The 19487-nt window shown below is 36.6% G+C and overlaps 1 protein-coding gene across 1 annotated transcript in view; it reads right to left on the bottom strand.

Moving 5' to 3' along the window:
- Positions 1 to 8461, bottom strand: part of nek7 (NIMA-related kinase 7) — a 77928-nt gene extending 69467 nt beyond the window's left edge. The window contains exon 1 of the mRNA XM_028027791.1: positions 8163 to 8461. The gene's annotated coding sequence lies outside the window, so the exon portion shown is untranslated. The remainder of the gene's footprint in view (positions 1 to 8162) is intronic.
- Positions 8462 to 19487: the final 11026 nt, after the last annotated feature.

The raw sequence follows: 19487 nt of genomic DNA, 5'->3' as shown, positions 1-19487 counted from the left end.
GGGCTGGTAAGCAACAAGAGGGAAGATCCAGAAATGAAAAAGCAGCAAAGAAGGGAAAAGCGGATATGTGTGGCATGAAAATGAAGAAAGAGCGAGACAAAGAGGCTTGAGGGCAAGCCGGGCAGCAGGAGATGACAGAAGCGCCTTGTTATGACTCTTTTTGCTTTTTTTTAATGCCCCCAAGCATTCAGCACAACCTCAAAGCCCTAGGCCAAACTCAGAGACCAGGGAGACCACGGGAAACCGCTGTGAGTCAGGGTACAAACAGCGAGGGAGGCAGAGGAAAGACTAAAGGGACATCTTGCATGTCCTGGTTATAAACCAGACCAAGTGAAACGAAAATGAAAATGACAGAGTGGATTTCGTAAAATGTATTTCAAAGTGATTTATAAGCACCAAAACACCATTTAAGATTCATAAAACTGTCGTTAAAACTGATAAAGTGTTTCTATGTCACAATTTAAGATCCAATAATGGCATAAAAACACGCTTCTTTAAATTTAACAGAGTTCAGAAGGGCGAGTGGAAATTTTGCTGAGATGAATCATGGGGTGGACTGAAACTGCATCGCTGTATCCGGAGTTTAATGGAAAGTACAAATTAAAGCCAAGTCTGATTGGTAAAGGTCTGACTTGAACCAGGAAAAATGTCATATAAAGAAACACAAGAGATCATTATTAATATCGGTTTTGGATGATTTTTTTAGTAACACTGGGCTGATAACCGATGTTTAAATCAATCTTGTTGACATTTGTGTTTAAGTTTTCTTCAGTAATCTCATTGAGTTTTCCTGCCAGTTCCAAATAACTGTAAATTGAAATGCCGACAGGAAGCGTTCTCCCACTTTACAAACTACTAATGTTGCTTTAAATGTCATAATAACTATGTCCAAATGTCACAGCAGCAGACAACACTGTGATCAGGTCTTTCCTGTTGGTTGAGTGGGTCACATTATCAGAACTGCACCAGCAGTAGCCAAAAGAGTCCAAGTTTCGCTATGAAATGGATGAAACCCCAAAGATTGCTCGGGAAAACAACTTTGTCTAAAAGTCCACGGTCTGATATTGTTCAACAAATTCAGGGTTTTCTTTCTAATGCAGATGCAAATAAAATAAATCCACAAAATGTTTGAATGTGAATAACTAGGATTCATTAGTACAAATCTTTTGCATCCTATTCTGATCCAAACCATTTAAAATTGGTTATTTATAGGTAAGGTCTGAATCTAATACTACTTTATAGTGAATTAGTTTGTTTCCCTGCATATACTTACAAAATTACATGTTCGTTCATATTACATGGTCTGTTAGTATTGTGACTCTTTGCCATTTAGCTCACTAAACAGAATTTTTCAGGACACTGCAGTTACTTTTTTGCTTGAATGCAACATATTTTGACAATCTTTTCACAATGGAGTATCTTGCTGAAGACTAAAGCTAGCATCCTGCTCCTCAGTTCAGATGTGTTAATTCTAATTTTTCTGCTTATTTTGTTGCTACAATGAAACAACACCTACCGGAAATGTTTTTCTCCTTCATAGACTTAGGAAATTGCTTTGATCGTCATAGAATTTAATGAATAAGGAAACTCTTGATTAAAAAGGGAACTTGGATTTATCCAACTTTGTGTTTCTTCCTGTTGCCACTTTGAACCACAGTACATTGAGAAACCTCAAGATATTCAGTTGCATCAAGTGCTGAATGTGAAGAAAATCTGAGTGAGTGTTAATGTGGAAATACAAGCGCAAATGTTATTTTTAAATAAGAAAAACTAAGCTTTCAGTAAAACTAATATTACTTTAGAAATTTAGCTGTATATTAAAAGTCCTTATGATTCATGACATCTTTAGTTTTACTTACTATAAATAGTACAAGAACAGAAAGAAAAAAAAACTTTCCCAGCATTTTACACTGAAAACAGGGCGGTTAAAACAGACAATCTGTCAAAACATGCAAATTTTTGTTCTTCTGCAATAAATCCTGTGTGAGACATTTAGTCTCATTTGTGGCGAGCCTGGAACAAATGCCCATAGCATAATCAGCAAGAAACACAGACACAGAAAAGCGGATTCTTTCTGCTCATGAGTGCAAAATCATTTGGCTTCTGTCTCATTTCATGACAAATGTGTGCTGTCACTGATGTGGTGTTTACAGTGGCATGTAGCATCTTGCAATTATTCAGTGAAAGTGAACTGATCCTGAGGCATTTGGATATTTTGCATTGGGCATAATGAAAAGTGATGGAAAGAAAGAGGAAGCTCCAGAGTGATAGCAGGTTTAAAAAAAAAACTAAAAAAAACAGGGATCTGCTTCAAAGCCGTTAAATTACAACACTGAATTAAGTTTCATTCCCTACAATGGACACATATTGGAAATGTTGACAATAGGCCTGTCACAATAATCAATAAATCAATTAATCTCATAATAAATTAAACAAACTCAAAATTTTCCAATGGCATAATTTATTGTTTATCTATTTTGTTCTCTCTTTCTACCAAAAACTGGATGATAAATGTTTTTGGTGCTTTGGTCTCAACTAGACATTTTTTCAAGGACAATTTTTTTTACAGAGACATCATAAATCATTTTGTTTGTTGTTCTTTTATTTATTTATTTTGGATATTTAAAAAGTCTTCCAGTTCCAGTGTGAAATGTTCATTAGAATTTAAAGTTTTTTGATCTTTTAAAATGTGCTCTTGCATTATTACCATTATATTACTTAAAAATGGTCTCAAAAGAACAATATTATCATTTATCGCGATAACTTCTGGAACAATTTATTGTCCAGCAAAATTTGTTATCGGACAGGCCTCGTTGGGAATGGGCCAGCAGACAGTATTTTATTTTTATGTTTACGCATTTACGTATGGCAGATGTTTGTTTACAGCACAACTTACAGGTGAGGATATAGTGGAACAGATTAATACGAATAGACTCTTAGGACAACTGCTGTTGTCCTAAGAGTAAGACAGGCTGGGAGATGGGACAATGGAAACCACAGGTAAAGAAGTCCAGAATGGTTTACTGAAATGTAAAACTAGAACATTCTGGCTTTCAAAGTAAAAGGTTCTGCTTCTTCTGCTGATGTTATGGTCTGAGAAACTCATCTATCCAAAAAAATCTCCGACATTTCTTTAAACACCAGAGAAAGAAGTAAAACTTTGCTCAGCTTAAAATATTATTTAACTTTTAAGTTCTTAGGAAGTCTTAATAGCAAGTAGAGTGTCTGTTTATAACTTTGCTCAATTGTTTCATGCTTCCATAAATCAGCAGGAAATTGAACATAGTATGATTTGATAAAAATCTTGAACCACTTTTATTTAAATGTGAATGAAACATTCCCCAGGAAGGTGGAGGGTAAAATTGTTAAATTATTTCTGACAGATTATGAAACCAACTGACACCGATGTTTGATTTACATAAATAAAAATTTTAATTGTCATCAAATATGCCACTTTATCTAATTGTTCTTTATTTCACAGGAAAAATCAGTAATGAAACCATGCATTTATCTGTAATTTCCTGTAAGCTAAAATGTGCTATTTACGTCTTAACATATCTATCACTTTGTAGTTTGCAGGTGACTCTACGAATATAAATAGATACTTTAAATAAAGTAGGACTTATGAGCCAAAAACAAGGCCAATCTTGTCAAAAAGGTGTGAACAAAACAAACAAAACCCAAGTCCTTTGCTGTAGAATAAAGCACTGACACTGTGCGGTCAAAACAAAAGCAGAACAAGGGGCACTGAAAGCGTTTCGTTCGACTTTGAAACAGGTCTGAGGTCAGTAATTTTTGTGTTTGCATGTCTTTGTAGTTTGTTTTCCTGAGGGCCTGATGAGAAGAAGCAGCAATGCCAGACTTAAGTTAGCACCATTCACGTGACACGAGGAGCTGCGAGGCATCGTCCTAGGATATTTGGATGCTTGAACCATCAGTGACCCTGCATATAATAAAGGGAGATGGATATGAAAAATATTGACAGGCTGGCTGTTTGAAAGGAGTGCAAGAAGCTGCTAAGACAACCCACATTCTTTGCCAAAGACCTTCCTGTAAACTCTAACCAAATAGAGTTGGTGATGGAAAGACTATTTTTTTTCCTATTTATTAGTGTCCGTTTTATTTTATCCACATCTTTTCTCATATAGCTTCAATTATTCACTTGCTTCTAATGTACCAAACAACCATAAACCCTGCATCTTGGATCAATCCGAGTAGTGATCTCAACTACATTTTTTCCTGGTATAAAAAAGCTTTACCGAGGTCTTTCACATCATGCAAACGACAGTGTTTAATGTAGCTAAAAAAGGCCTCAGGAAGCAACTTCCTTCAAATACGCTTTGCAAAAAGAAAAAGAGAGCAACATTTTTTTGCTGTTGTGCTCCGTGAAAACCCAAAGGCAAGATGACTGTTAAATGTGGTCAGATGACAAATGTCTCATCTGATCTTTAATCCCGTCAAGGGGCCAGCTTCAGGGCTAAAATGGGAAACTTTCACAAGACTGAGTGATTTGGTAAATTCCTCTATGCTAAATCATTACTCTGACTTAATACAATATCTATGCATGAAACCATAGAGTTTTACATTTTAGTAGAGAAATTTCAAAATTTGATACCAAATCAAAAATCAACCTCACATCTTCTGTTTCGAACACTCAGATTTGTAAATATGTCTTTCAATACACAATCAACAAAACATAACAGACATTATTTGACAATTTGAGTAAATTTTTCAATGTGTTTAAAACAAAGTGTCTGCATAAGGACTTGATATCATGACTTTTCTACATAATCTAAGATGATAGACTTAGACTTAGACTTGTACTTTATTGATCCCTTGGGAAGACTCCCTCAGGAAATTGAAGTTACCAGCAGCTCCCAGGCAAAAAACAAAGATAACACACAGTAAGCAAAAGTGCAAAAGAATACAAAATACAAATTAAATACTAAGGTACACACCAAATGTGAGTAACCAAAACCTTAAATTATGCAAGAAAAACCTTAAATTATGCAAGAAACAAGGAATAAGAATGATGACTATATTAATCCATCAACATTGATATATTTAGTTTGAGTTTCAAAACAAAAGTTTTCTTCACTGACAAATTATCGGTGCTATGGAAGATGTTTTCTCAAATTCTCAAAGGTTGAGGCCGTCCAAAGTAAGCAAGTACTTCAGTAATCTGTAAGTTTTAATTGTGAACAACAGCAAAACAAATAGCACAAAGAAATGACACCCAGGAGAAATCTCTGAAATTAAACATGCTTTCTATCTGATAAGTGTTTAATCTCCAGAGAACATTTGAGCAAACTGAGCAAATATATTTCATTTTATTTGTGAATATCATAATAATATCTAACTCGTAATTCGGTTATGCAAGTTAGTTAATAGTTTCAGTTCCAATTATATTGATATGAAAGAAAGAAATCATTCTTCCTATGTTATACTGACTAAACACCGACAAATGTTTTAGTTGTTTTTTTTCTTTCTAAGTTTTGTTGACTTGTAAATTCAAAAAATAGATATTTTGCAATCAAAAAGTTGTCTGTTCAATTCCAGCTTTCTCCAGTTACACGTCAATGTGCCCCTTGTTCATTTTTTTATATTGAATAGCTTTATATTAGTAAATACACAGATAAAAACAGCTACATTTATTTATTTATTTATGTTGCACCAGAGAAGAGACTTTATGCATTTATCTTATTTAGCAATATACAATAGAGTTGAAACTTTATCAAAAACTTGTATTATTTTGGAGAGAAAATGGGTAATTTGTATAATTACAACTGAAGATCAATAAAATAAAATAGATGTTGAAGGCAGCCACATGCATAGAAATGCCTACTTTTCAAGTAAGGTGAGGGCTTTTATCTGTTTGCTTCCATTTACAAAAATAAGTAACTCATTTTATTTTTGTTTTAATTCAAAAGATCCGACTTAATTTATCATCATACATCCAACTTGCAAATCCAAACAGCAGAGCATGGATAATCATCTTGTTTTGCAAAAGCCTGTCAGATGTAATCCACCTGCCATTAGCTAAAACTCAAAGGGAGACATGGTGACAGAAATCCTTTCACCACAGAGACTGATGCAAACATTTGTCAGCCATTTTTCTGATCATCCGGTTTATGACACATTCCTTGATGATCCGACTTCACAGAGGCAGCCGGCGTTCATCTCAATCACCTACCGACGCCAGCAGACTCCAGCCTGTTGTTTCTGACGATGATCAAATGTGGCAACAGAGGAGTGAGTAATAATTGGGTCAACAAGGTATGTCAGCTCCCACTAACTCCCGTTTGAATCATCCCTTCTGTAGCTGCAGAAAAACGTGCGACGCCTTCAATCTTTTTACTGTGATGGGCAGCGACAGCGACATTTAATTGGAGTCTGTTAATTTTCAGCTAAACTTTAGGCCTAATAAGGATGGAGCCTGAAGATGGGAAATAACTGATGTTTTTACTTAGCTTATGTTGATTTAACCAATAAATTGTTACAAAGTATACATGCAGCCTGGCTTTAAAGATATGGGAAAAGATTCTTACAATAAAACTACAGTAGCAGAACGTCTCATCTACTCAAGTCCTACTTCATGTTTTGCTCACATATCAGGTTTGCTGGTTAACTGGGGATAAGATTTCACACTTTCTAACGTCATCTATTGATTCTATTAATAAAACATTTATAGATACACGTAAAGTGAACGCTTAGTCAGCGTAACTGCTGTGGAACAAAACATTTATCATCTCATGAGTCTGACCTGATTGTATATTTCCTGTATGAGCCTCCCGGTCCAGAACATAAATGCAATCCTCCATGTTCTGCCATGAAACGTTGGAAAAGCAGCACATGAAGTAACACCACAATCAAAGAGCGTGCAAAACTTAGACAAACTAGAGATTAGGATGCTGCTCTTTAACGTCACAGTTTGCAGTTTTGGAAAATTACAGTTTCTCTGTCGACTTCATAAATGATGAATAAAGAAAGTTCAATCAAACAGAAGGATAATGTTGGCATTGTTTGAGAGCAATAACAAACTTTATTGCTCTTCCTACCTCTCTCATGCCTTATTCTACGAAATCTTGTGCAATCTCTGTAGCTATGGGTTTAGGCTGCTAGAGAACAAACTGACAACTCTTCCTCACTCTACTACTTCCTTCTTTTACTACTCTGAATTGAATTATTGCTCACCTGACATGTAATCACATATTGGTAATTACAAAAAACAAGCTAATCGTTCCAACATTTAAACAACCAGTCTGACAGTTCAGACAGTCAGAGTACCCAGAGAAAACACACACGCATACACAGCGAGAATATGCAAACTTCAGGACGCAGAACAGTGGTACCAACTACACCACTGTACCAACTACACCACTGTGCAGCCCCTATTATTATCATCATCACCAGTACTATTATTATTAGTCTCAACTTCTCGCAAGTTTCGATGTAAATTGAGGAACTGCGTTCCTATTTTCTTTTTCATTTTAAACAATACACATTAGCTTGATGTCAATGTGTTTGGAAATATAACTCTGCAAAATATTGCTAAGAAACCTATTAAACCAGGCATGGTGAAGTAAAACTTTACTTTGAAGTTATAAGAACAATGAATCCCAATAACAGTCACGCTTTCAAGAAGGTAAAATGTGGTAAAATACATGGATATATATCCAAATCCACATAGTAATTAAAAGGTAAAACTACTTTATGTAGTTTTTGCCCCTTTTTACTTGATGATAACACGACAGCAACAGTGAGGCATGGCAAAAGAGCAGCCTCTGTCATACGTCCATCACATGTCTGCCTACAGGGCTTTCTTGTGATGAGAAGAGCAAAAGTTTTGTAAAAGTCACCTTTAACACCTATAACAGTGTAATTTGTGTTTTTGTAAGGTTGTTATTAACCTTCACTGAGCGTGTCAGCTGTATAAATAACAGGAAAAGTTTATGAAGTAGCATGCTAGTTGGCTAACAGGCAAAGCTAACCAGCGAACTTCGTAGAACTTTTTTCTCAAGCCTCAAACTCGAGTAAAAGCAAACAAACTAATGATAGTTAAATATTAGTAACTGCAATAGTTCCCCAACATCCCCGCTAAACAAGTGACAACAGTTTCCAGCGGTGGTTGCGCTCCAGGAGTGGACAGTGTCAGTACTCACCAGGAAGTGGGACTCTGTTGCTAAGCTATTCCTCCTTCACGTTAAGTTTCCTCCGATGGTTATTATGGCGCTCGTCTTTGTTGTGACTTTCCCCGTTTCTGTCCAAGGTCGCAACAAACCAGTGAACTCGGTGGGCCTCTGTTCTTGCGTGGCACTTTGCCTGTCCTACAAAAAGTTTTTTCTTCCCCCTACAGAGGCTGGCTGTGCCGCGGAGTCAGTGGAGACGTGTTTTCAGCCAGAAGGCCCCCCTCATCAGCTCACTGCTGCTCCGTCAGTCGCCGCTAATGTAAACAACGCGGCATTCCCGCAAGGCAGCTGTCAAATACCGCGAGATTCAACACAGATACTCTAACTCGGGAGTGTCCAAAATGCGGTCCGCGTGCCTTCTGTGGCCCATGGACTTATTTTGTCCATGGACTATTCAGGAATAGTACACTTCTGGTCTGCCAGCATGGACATTTGATGCAGATGGAAACTTTATTTTCTTTTAATTAGAGCTTTGTTCTTTACTGACGAACTGATATCTTAAAATGGAAAATGTTTGGCTCCACACAAACTATTTATCTTTTGATTTTGTGTTTTGATTTTTTTTTTATTCCATATTAAATAGGATCCAAAACTAGTTTTTAGCTTTCGCTTTCGCTGCTGGGAATAAACTGGAAAATAAAAAGCAGTCAACCCCAACAGAAATGTGGCCATTGTAATGTTTCTTTTAAGAAGACAAGTCTAGCCCATTTAGATCCACTTTAATTTATTGATCCTTTCCCTAAAAAAATACTACGGTACTTTATTTGTTTCGTTATAATATTACACATGTAGTTTTAAGCTGTGCTGGTTAAATAAAATTTCAAAGATTTAACATCTTTTTGGCCCATGTGGTGAAATGTTTGGACTCCACTGCTCTATACTGTCAAATCTGAACTTCATTTTCAGACTGGCCCAAATACAAGAAGAGAATCTTAAAGTTTTTCTTGTTGGAGTAAACCATAATAAAAATTCCCAAAAAGAAACACATAATACTTTATTAAAACAATCAAACATATCAAAATCAGATCATTTTATGCCCTTTTAATTATGAAGTTTACAATAAAATAATATCATCTTTAAAATATTCCACAGAAAGAAAACTAAGTAAATAGATAAAACAAACAAAAACAAAATTTTGATGCCTTATTACAATGACTTGAAAGAGTCTTTACAATTCTTTAAGCCATTCACAATTTTCACTTTACATTTACAAACCTCGATATATTTTATGGCATTTTACATGATGGAATGACACAAACTAGAAGCATAATTTTAAAGCATAAGAATAATTTGTATTCAGAATCATTAACAAGCAAAAATCTGAAAAGTGTGGCTTGCATAAAGTGTCCAACAACGTTTTGAAGAAAATTATACAATATACTACGACATTTTGTTCTCCCTGGGGATCAATGGAGCATTTTGGAATTGGATTTAATTGTTTGTAAATCAGATCAAGTTTAGTCAGATTGGGAGAAGAAAATCAACAAACGTCAATTTTTTAGTTCAGCTGAAAATGATTAATTAGATTGAAATCTAAACTTTTATTGGTCCAGTCTATCACATAAACCAGTTTTGATCTAAACCATATTACTGTAGCTGTGGCTGAATGTTTAGGTTTGTTGTCCAGCTGGTCAAAGACATTTTATTTCAGGATTGTTCTGTATGTCCTTCTGTTCTCATCATTCATGATCAGCTTCTCTATCCATGATAAAGCCAAGCATCCTACAGCATCATGCTGCCACCACCATGTCTCACAGTGGAAATGTGTTGGTCAGGATGATGTGCAGTTTTAGTTTTCCAACATCCATAATTTAGCATGAAGCCAAAAGTTGTGTTTTGATCTCATCAGAACATAGCACCTTCTTCAACATGTTTGATGTGTTTGCAAAATGTCTGGCGGCAAACTTAAATGTGTATTTGAGGTGCGTGCTGTTCATATTTACTTTGATTTGATTTCTGCAGTTTAACAAATATACATTTGATGTTTTGTGCAGTGAAGAAAACTTCAGGCTGTTACCACAATCTGCAGGATATAATTCTCCGTCAGAGTGAACATTTGAACATTTGAAATAGATAATATTTTCCTCATCTTTTCCTCTATTGACAGATAAACGCGGCCTGATTTTATGCCCATTTTAGAAAGAAGAGGATGGAAATCGTACTTTGAGTTGAACATGGTGACGATGAGGTGGAATTAAGTAGTGATGAAGATGAGGAGCAGCAAGAGTATTTGCCAGGAGAAAATGAAACTGGTGAGAATCAGAAAGAGGGCAGCCTGGCTGAAAACAGAGAGACAGGTACATCTAATACAGTGTAACAGAGACAGGCAGTGTGGTTTCCACTCTTAAAGGGCTCTATAGAAAGACTGGATTCATTCTGTAAAAATGCAAATGTGACAAACAATGTTTGGTTCTTTGTGTACAAACTTTACCCAAAAAAACTGAATGTAGTACTAACCTGAACTTGTTCTCTTGCAGACAACATTAAGTTGTAGATATTAAAGCAAAAGTATGATGAACAACTCTTTCAAAGATTCAGACAAAATAGTTAATTTTATTTTGTGTTTATATTCAAAGTAGCTTGAAACTTTTAAACATTTTCAAAACTATCAATCAAATGAAAGATGCGGAAAACTTTACACAGGTACAACAACCCCCGTCAAAAGAAAAACAAAATGAAACTTCCTGTGTTTATTTACTCTGTTTAAAGATATGAAATAATCTCAGGAATATTTTTTTCCCCTAATTTGAATCCAAAGACATGTCCTTTAGAATGGTGTAAAGTAAAAAGACAATAACAAAGAAAAATTTTATCTTATGATAAATGTTTTCACTGCTTCTCCTATATGCAAATCCAAAGAGAAATTAAATTTAAATTGAACTGAAAAGTTTTATAATCTAACCTTCTTCATAAAAAGTTTATGACGAGAAAACATGTTGAGGGGGCACATCATAAAAACTGTTTTATTTTATAGTTATGATACACATGATGAGCATGAGGTGCAGCTTCTAATTTGGGATTTTGAGAGTAACATTTTGGAAGAAGTGTTTTTGCAGATTTGTTTGCATGGACAGGAAGTACAGCAGCTGTTTCCAAATGGCTTCTTTTGCTTTGATAAAAGCTTAGATGCTGATTTCAGAGTGACAATCTAAACACCGGAAACACCTCTTTCTTCTTCTCATTCCCCGTTGTTAATAATCAACAAGTTATGCGTGCTTGTGTTTTTTTTTATCTTCCCCACTTCAGTAGCCGTTTTTGTTAACCTTACTGCAAATATGGAAAAGGGAGAGATGCCTGGAGTGTGGTACACCCCACCCTCCCACCCCCGTTTTTCTCCAACAACAGTTGAAGATTAAAAGAAACTTCTCACAGAAATCTGTCAATTCTGTATGTGAATAATGCTGTGTGGAATTTAATGGCATGAGTTATATTGAGTTTCCTCTACGCCCACATTTTCTTTCAACGAGATCAATGCAGCTCGGTGACAGATAGGGACGGTCTTTTGTATCTTCAAATTTCAGGTTTCTAAGGGAATAATTAGATGGATGGATGAAAAGTAATGCATGAGCCTGCACGGGGGAGCTGCACCCAGAAATCCTCTGCTTCTACACATGTGCCTCCACGCCTATTTGTTGGAAAACTGTTTAATAATCGTGTTGAATTTCCATTGTGCTAAAAGTGGCTCACTGCACTGATCTGCCGCTTTGAGCCAATGGCAAACTTTTTGTGTTCTTTTTGCAGATATTCCTTATTTAACAAAAAGGGTTTCTGTTTGATTCGGGTATAATTTTTAGCATGAAAAGTATCGTCATCTGCTTCACGCCGTTCCTTTTCAAACTTTCTGGTGTCGCTTGGAGGTAACCAGGTGAGAACAGGTTTTTCCTTCGGGGGAAACAGCAACGATGTAATCGTAGAGTTTATCCAGGCACTTCAGACATTTTACTGTAAAACGTGCCATTTACCTCCAACGTGTTACACCTCTCTCATTCATACTTTCGGCCTTTTTGCTATGAATTTGAGACTAGTAAAATCCACAAGAATACAAACACTTCTAACCTTTTTTATCTATAAAACCACTCTTCAAAATGAGAAAGACAAGAGAATATGTTATCCAAGTAAGACTGATTTGTATTAATCATCACAACACAGGTAATTGCTTCACGTATATATATAAAAAAACATAATGAAGTATATCAATAAAAGGTCAAAGTGAGCAATGAGGATGGTAACAGAGGTTTCACTATTAGAGAGCTGAGGCAGAGAGCAGCATCTTAAGGTTACCACTTGCCCAAACAAGTCTTTAGATCCCGTCTACATGATAACTTGTCATTTAGAAAAATGGAAAAGTATTTATTTAAACATGTGAAATTTGCTCAACTCTACATACTAGGATGTTTATTGGAGTAATGTCATGTCTTACCTCTCACTCTTCAGTCTTAACAAAGTTTCTGAGGGGAAGTGTGTCATATCAGTTTTTCTGGAGTAGGAAAAGGGTGAGAGCAAATGTTCTTGTAGCTCTTAGAATGGGGAACTAATCAGAGATAGACTTAGAGCAAAAGAGGCAACAGCTGCACTTCCACATCCTATTTTAAAAATGTATTTGGTCTTTTTCAAAACGATGTCAACATTATAAACTGTTGTCTTTTCAGATGCGCCCATGTCTAAAGATTTTAAACCAGTTTCTAGACTAAAAAAAAAAAATAGTTGAACAGAATCTTATTCTTGATCAACTAAACTCTAACATGCTTCAGGAAAAACACCAGTCTGGTTTTACTCCTAATCACTGATTAGGATTTTTAAAATCCTGAGGTAAAATGGATCAGAACAAACCTTCAGTACAGGTCTTAGTAGACCTTGAACACATCATCCCACTGGACCAGCTCAGACAGATTGAAATCTCTGAAAGTCTCCTGAAGTAGTTCTACTCTGTCTTTCTACTCATCGTCTGAAACACAAAGTTCCTTAAAATCAAGACTAAAACCCAATTTGTTTAGAATTGCCTTGACTAATAAATGGAACATTAATTCTAGTTTGGATAACAACTTTCAATACTTTTCATAAAGTAGTGTTTCTTTTTTGTCTGTTAATTTTGTTAAAACTAGCTGAACAGGAAGAAATACTTGGAGATAGATGCTTATTTACATCCCAGATCATAAGGAGGAATAGAGAATGATGCAAGAAAGATCAAACCAAGGGATTAAAAGAAGAGATGTCCAGTTTGTTCCACTTTTTGTTGGTTTTATAGGAGAAAAAACAGAAGCAGTCACGTAGACTCCATAAATACAGCATTAATGATAGGACAAACAGAATAAAACTTTATTCAGTGTAGGAAAACATCAGGATATAAATTATACAGCATGCAGTTCAGTAGGATCAGCTTAAAATGTAACATGATGTCATTCTTGTCACTTAAAAAGAGGGAAACAAAAAAGGAAGGCAATTTATGCCAGAAAGATTTATCTTGAGAATTTAGCAGGGAAATTGCAGCATGACTTGAGTTGGAAAACTGCAAAAAAAATACATCTGAATTATTTTTGAATTTGATTAAAATAATCACTCGTGTTATCCCTGTGTTTATTTTCTTTAACAGCATCCTCATGTTTAGCTGGTTTGCTCTGAATGTCAGGCCTCTTTGTCTTGTAATTAAATATAACAATTCAGTCTGAGCCTTCCTGCTGCTGAGTCGTCCAAAGCCTCAGTAGATCATTGGCAAATGGGTTTCTGCAAAGTATTAACAGCAAGAGTGCCAAAAATGTGGTGTACATGACTTCATTATTATTTTCTGATTGAATAAATGTGCTCAAATAAAAGCTGAAATGAAATAAATCTGCTAGGTTATGCTCCTGCAATAAGATATTAATATAGTTTAAGATTTCTTACAAAGTTTTATAGGGCAATGTAAATAGCTACATCATAAAATCTTTATTCAAAGACGGTTTTTTTCCCCCCTCATACATTCAAAATTAAGGAGCAATACACAAAATTCCTTCAGAGAGAGACTAAAAACGTGTTTTAAAACTCTCAAAAAGCAAAAAGGATGTTGCCGTTTTCACAAGTGTCATTTTATTTGGCTGTTTGTTAATGATGTGGCTCAGGGGTTAGGTATGTCTGCAGTGTGGTAGAGACAGAAACTGCAGTCAAAGCTCCTGTGATCAACAGCAGACTTCACAGAGACCAGCAGATGGAGGAGGGAGAAGCCTGCGTGCATCCTGAAGGTTTAGCAGAAACTGAGAGGTTACACTCCGTCGGTACAAAGATGACCTGTCACACGCTGAAACACACCGCACCAATGCAGACGAGCTTCCTTATGTGCCTCGCATATCGCAGCCTTCACAGGAACAGGGAGGCAGAGAGGATTGGGGGTGCGGGGGTATTACACCTGGAAGTGTGTGTGAAATGTCTCGCTCTGCATATATCCAGCCCCAACTTGGAGTCGAACCTCACGTGATGATGCTCCCCATCTCCATTTCCCCCCCTAATTAATGTTGTTTTGTCTTCAAAGTGCAATTGAAACCTGTAGTTATCGGCCTTGATCGCTGAAATCTCAAGGTTGTCAGGATGTGAGCCGTCAAATAACAAATAGATGTAAATATAGAATAACAGCACAACAGAGAAATGAAGGATTTACAGCATGCGGAGAGCGCCGCGTAAATGAGGCACAGGAGAGAAAGTGTGAGATAATGTGAAGGACAAAAGCTGAATATTGTTTCTGTTTGGGTCGTCTCATGAACTCTGTTTTGCAGGGACTGTTTGAGCATTCCCATCGTATATAACAAATAAAATATTTTCCATTTAATTTGGATCTTTCCACCTGTTTTGCATCATTCAGAGGGGCAGGCCTCAGTTTCTCTCTCTCTCACACACACATGCACGCACACACACCCCCACGCACAGTCAGGTTGTGTCTCATTCACATCGTCACCCCTCTGACATCTGTCTGAGCGTGTGTGTTTGAGTTAGTGTGGCGGTTGGTGTGTGAGGTGAGTTTAAATAGGCGCCTATCAATGGAAAAGGGGTGAACTGAGGCGGAACTGGCAGAATATCACACACACGCCCACACACACACATATATATATATATATATATATATATGCTCAGAACCAGTGACAATGGGAACGACACCATCAGAGCAGCATGTAAACTGCAGATGTGACCCATGCCTCAGTGATCATCCCATACTTTGGCTCAGTCGCCTGTCACTCTGTGTCTATGAGACCTCAAATGTGTGCGCAAGAACAATTCTTTGGTGGATGACCTAGAAAATCAGCCAGTCCCCATCCGATTGTAAAAATGTTGTAAATTACTGGATCACTTATCTGTTTTCTCTTGTGTTGACTATTTCTGATGCTTTGCAAAGCCCTTTGGCCCATTTCCCCATTTAATTTCATTACAACCACTTCAAACTTCACTGTATTTTAGACACTAGACCAATTCAAATTAGTGCAAAGCCGAAAAGTGGGAAAATAAAATATGCGTCATTTCCAGGTTTTTGTTTACCAAAACATCTGAATACATATGTACCCAACTTGCTTTAATTTTACCACCCTAAGTAGAATAGAAAATAAAATAAATGCTTTCAAAAGTTGACCAATTAGTAAATAAAGTCCATGTGTGACTAATTAAATCCCAATAAATGCAGCTGTTCTGTTAAGGTCTCAAAAGGTTTGTTGGTGAACATTAGTATCACAAAGATCAAGGAAAAGAGCAGACAGGCCTGAAATGAAGTTGTGGAGACATTTAGAACTGGTTAGGTTATAAAAACAATATCCTAAGGTTTGAAATTCTACAGCTGTTATGGTTGATACAGTTGATTCAGGGCCAAAATGCAGACAGGAACTTACATTAGCTAAGAAGAAGGAGGAAACTTACAGGAAAGAAAAACTTACTGATCTTAAACAGGTGAACAAGTGTAGAGTAATAAGCAGTAGGCCAGGCAGGGAACAAATCATGTCAAAGAGGGAACCGGCAAAGGATGGCGGAGCGTTAGCGTTTCCATTACAAATATGATCAAAATTATGTCAACATTCTGCTAATTTTGAATAAACACAATTTCACAGTTGCTGTGTTCCCATTAAATAAGAAACACAACTAAAATCATAAGCTTGTTCACACAATAAGGCAATAAAAAAAAAAAACATGCCTCACCTTGATCCTCCTGCCACTTCCTGCTCTCTGCATCTTTTCTGTCACTAACATCCAGTTGTTGGTCACTTGACTTGTGTGATGTGAGAAAAGTGTTTCTATTTCAGTTTTGCCATGTTTCCGTTAAGCAAATTTATATTTGCAATTCCAATTTGCGCAATTATGTGGTCAATGGCAACACATCTAATGAGGCTTAAATATTGAGGAGTTTGATTGTAAACAAGAGGCAGGTGGTTAATTCCTGACAGGGTGCAGCTGGGACAGGGAGGCAAACAGGTAGACTGAGGGAAGGTGAATAATTATCACTGACCGCTGAGCTGAAACTCAAAGAAACAACAAAACAAGAGGAAAGAGCAACACTGATGTGAGCAAATCCAATGTGCATAAAGAGCAGAGAAAACTGAACTCAAAGAAATGAACTTATATGTCAAGATATTTCTAGCAATAATAAATCCAGGGACTGGATAAAATATGGCAACCTAATTGGATATAAATAAACAAGTGAAACCAAACCAAAACTCCCAATGTTCAATTCATAATCTGAATATTGAAGGAGTACAGCAGAACAGCAAACCTACCAAGACATCCCTAGATCGATTCCTTTACAAATGTGCGCAAATCTTTGTCAATATTCCACTAATGTCGAAAAAACAATTTTTGCAATTGAACAATGACACAGCAAACACGTGGAAGGATTTGTTCTGGACAGAGGACACCGAAACTGCATGGTAAGCTCCAAAGCACCACCTCTGTAGTGAAATATGGTGGTGGCACTATCATGCTGTGGTGGGGCTTTTTTTCACCATTGAAGTTGATGCAGAGAAGACGAAGCAGGGCAATACTGGAAGAAACCCCATCAGAAGCTTCAATAGTGTTAAGGTCGAAGCAAAGGTTCACCTTCCAAGGAATGGATGAGATAAAAAATAATCTCCATGTGTTGGAGGCATCTAGACATACATTTAAATAAGAATCTTTGGTGAAACTTGGAAACTATCTTTCACAGATTCAACTCCACTTGATGGAGTCTGAGCTGTTTTGCAAAGACAAGGGAGCAAAAACGCTTCAGCCTCTAGATGTAAACCAGAAGACCTGCAGCTCTAACTGCAGTTAAAACTGTTTAGGCAAACTTTTAAATCAAATGGCTTGAATCCATTTGCATGGCAAACCTGTAAAAAAAAAAAGATAATTCTTCTCCCTGTTATGCATTACTTTGCAAAATAGAATACATTGGAGTTTCTAGTGATACTGTCAAAAAAATGCAGGAGGTGTTCATACTTTTGCAAATCACTGTATTCATAAAGTCTGCTGTTTAAGAACAACTACAAGTCATATAATACATCTGTATTAATTTACTGTCAATACAAAAATCTCTTAATATTTAAAAAGCATTACCGTAGATTTATCTGTCACTACATCTGTTCTGCTGCAGGGTTTATGAATGTTTACATGGCATAAACTGGTTTATCAAGTCACAAAAAGTGAAAACTAATGAGCTTATTGAAGGACAGTCTCATTTAATGGTGAGACATTTAAACTGCTAATTCAAATTCAAAGGGATGTAGGGAGGAGTAAGTCTAGGGGTAAGTCTAGTTAAAGGATCTGCGACATTTACCCTTTTTGTTTTAGTCCAGCTAAATAAAACTTAAGAGCTTTTCTTTAAAAAAAAAAAATAGAGACCACTTTGATATTTTTTGATAAACAATTTTTTTTAGAAATATCAAACATATGGCAAGTGTTGTCATATATATTTAATTTTAGGGTTTACGGTAATCATAAAACATATATTTTCTTCTATGGGATGTTTATATTTGAGGAAGATCATTTTAAAAAAATGCACATGAAAATTGTTTCAAAACAAATTACAAAAAAAATAGACTTTAAGGTCATACACTTGCGGAAGGTTGAAGCAATTGCTCCATAAAAAACAGAAAACAACTAAAACCTGCATTTTGTTACATTAGTTTGCTCTTTATCATTTATTAAGACCCTTTGTGGAGAGTTCAAAGAGCTACTTGCGGCTCCAGAGCCACAGGTTGCAAACCCCTGACCCAGGAAGTGTAGAAATCCTTTGCTAATTCCCTCTGTTTTTATTTCTGCAGCTGCATTCAAAATGATGAACAAGTTGTTGTTGTTAATGCACTGTGACCTCAGGTAACCTCCATCAAGAGCTGCATCTTAAACAAATTTAAGCCAAAGTGGCACTTATGAAAGGTTTTCCTGTTTCCTTTTATCTGCCATGTTTGTCAGGATCAGCTGAGATTTATGAACAAACTCTTTGTGTGACAGAAAATATGCTGCCTTGTCAGCATTGTTTTAGTCAGAGTACACAGCTGTCATTTACTGTAACAGGAAGAGGAGATAAGAGAGGAAGAGGAGGATGTCAGTCAGCAGAAGGACGCCGTTCTTACCTGTTGCTGCTTGACACAATGCCGTGCATGTCCTGGATTTTACATTGAATGTAGCTGGTATCTGGCAAGCATCTGAAATTATTTACTTATTTAAGTTAAAGGACCAAAATACATCAGGTGTTCAAATACATAAGCATGTTTTTTATTTAAAAAACCACAACAATACTTTGACTGGAATATAGCAACCCTTATGGCGGAACAGAGCTGGATCAAGAAGGCCTGCCTAAAAAAAACAACAAAAAACCCCCCAAAAACATTGAAGATAAAATACATTCCAGTGAGAAGCGAAGCTCTGAATTTCTTGCCAGCTTGGAGTCATGACGTTGTCCAGAATTTCCATGCAGCAGCTCCAGAACCCGGAGCAGGGGCTGGCTGTGTTTGTTTGTGTTCCTGCTTCCATCTGGGCTTCCCGTAGCTGTGTGGTGTCAAACCTGCCCACCTTCCTCCCATCAGACCCGAGAAACACAAGCCCTGCTGCCACGGCGCTCAGGCGCCCCGGCGGCTCAGCTTTTCTCTCGGACTGACTGGAGCGTTTCCCCACATTGTTGGAATCCAGCACCAGCCTGTTTACTGGTGTGGCTTTTTTTTTTTTCTGGCTCTTTCTTTATTTGAAATGCAAACCCAGCATTTGTGCCGCACAGCATAAACCCCAAACCTCCTGCTTTGCAGACTCAGATACATTTTTGTAAATCAGAAATTCTGCTCAATTCCACCGATAAAATGTTAATAAACAAACCTCAATTTAACA

The sequence above is a fragment of the Xiphophorus couchianus genome, chromosome 9, assembly GCF_001444195.1.
Source record: "Xiphophorus couchianus chromosome 9, X_couchianus-1.0, whole genome shotgun sequence".
NCBI classification, from domain to species: domain Eukaryota; kingdom Metazoa; phylum Chordata; class Actinopteri; order Cyprinodontiformes; family Poeciliidae; genus Xiphophorus; species Xiphophorus couchianus.
The sequence above is the reverse complement of the archived record's forward strand: the minus strand, read 5'-3'. Positions and strand labels throughout refer to the sequence as shown.